The sequence below is a fragment of the Sinocyclocheilus rhinocerous genome, unplaced genomic scaffold, assembly GCF_001515625.1.
Source record: "Sinocyclocheilus rhinocerous isolate Xijiao unplaced genomic scaffold, SAMN03320098_v1.1 C36061423, whole genome shotgun sequence".
NCBI lineage: Eukaryota > Metazoa > Chordata > Actinopteri > Cypriniformes > Cyprinidae > Sinocyclocheilus > Sinocyclocheilus rhinocerous.
The window spans coordinates 1-794 of record NW_015771937.1 but is presented as its reverse complement, the minus strand read 5'-3'; the positions used below and the strand labels follow the sequence as shown (position 1 = coordinate 794).

Sequence of the window (794 nt, the reverse complement as noted above, 5' to 3'; positions counted from 1 at the left end):
GAACACCTTGATTAGCTGGTTCAGGTGTGTTTGATTGGGGTTTGAACTGAAATCTGCAGGACGGTAGCTCTTCAGGAGCAGGGTAGGAAACCCCTGGTTTAAACCAAATAAATAACATATAATACCATTCAGTTTGGGTTTGGTCTCTAATGAAAAAAGTATCTTTGTGCTCACCAAGACTGCATGTATTTGATCGAAATTACCATAAAAACAGCAATACTGTAAAATAATATTAAAAGTTAAAGTTAACCTGACTGCTACTCCGATATTTGTCAGTATTGTATCAACTCCTGCAACATGAAAGAAAAACAACAGAATCAGAGTCATCATTTGAATTAGAAATAGTGCAAATACATGAAGAATAATTTGATTTGGATACTTTTTTATTTTGATTTATAAATTTACCCTCAAGTCTGGAGAACAGCACGTTTCCATTGGTCCACTGGTGAATCCAGTGCTGGAGGCAAGAACACTTCTGTGCCACTTCTAACTTCTCATTAAAAACCAATGACCCGGTTCGATCAAGTCCACAATACCGCAAATAGACACCCTTAAGCTCTGCCTCTACCGTTGCATAAGTAATGCTTCTTGCTGGCCAGTACATGAAGTATAGAGGGATTACTCTGAAAATATACACAGTCACAGTAACAACACACGGGATCAACTAGCATCCTCATATGCTCGTTGACCTTGATATACTACAATAAAGCTACAATAAAATCATGTGCTTCGCACCGAGCTTAGTAGGGGAAAAAATCTCACTTACTCCAGTGCTGCACCAAAGCTCTCTATCA

General features: G+C 38.4%; 1 long non-coding RNA gene across 1 annotated transcript; it reads right to left on the bottom strand.

Moving 5' to 3' along the window:
- Positions 1-71: 71 nt before the first annotated feature.
- Positions 72-792, bottom strand: LOC107735440 (uncharacterized). The gene is made up of 3 exons (XR_001639411.1): positions 767-792; positions 406-623; positions 72-290 (listed from the first exon to the last, which is right to left on the bottom strand). It is a non-coding gene; the product is annotated as an uncharacterized LOC107735440 (long non-coding RNA).
- Positions 793-794: the final 2 nt, after the last annotated feature.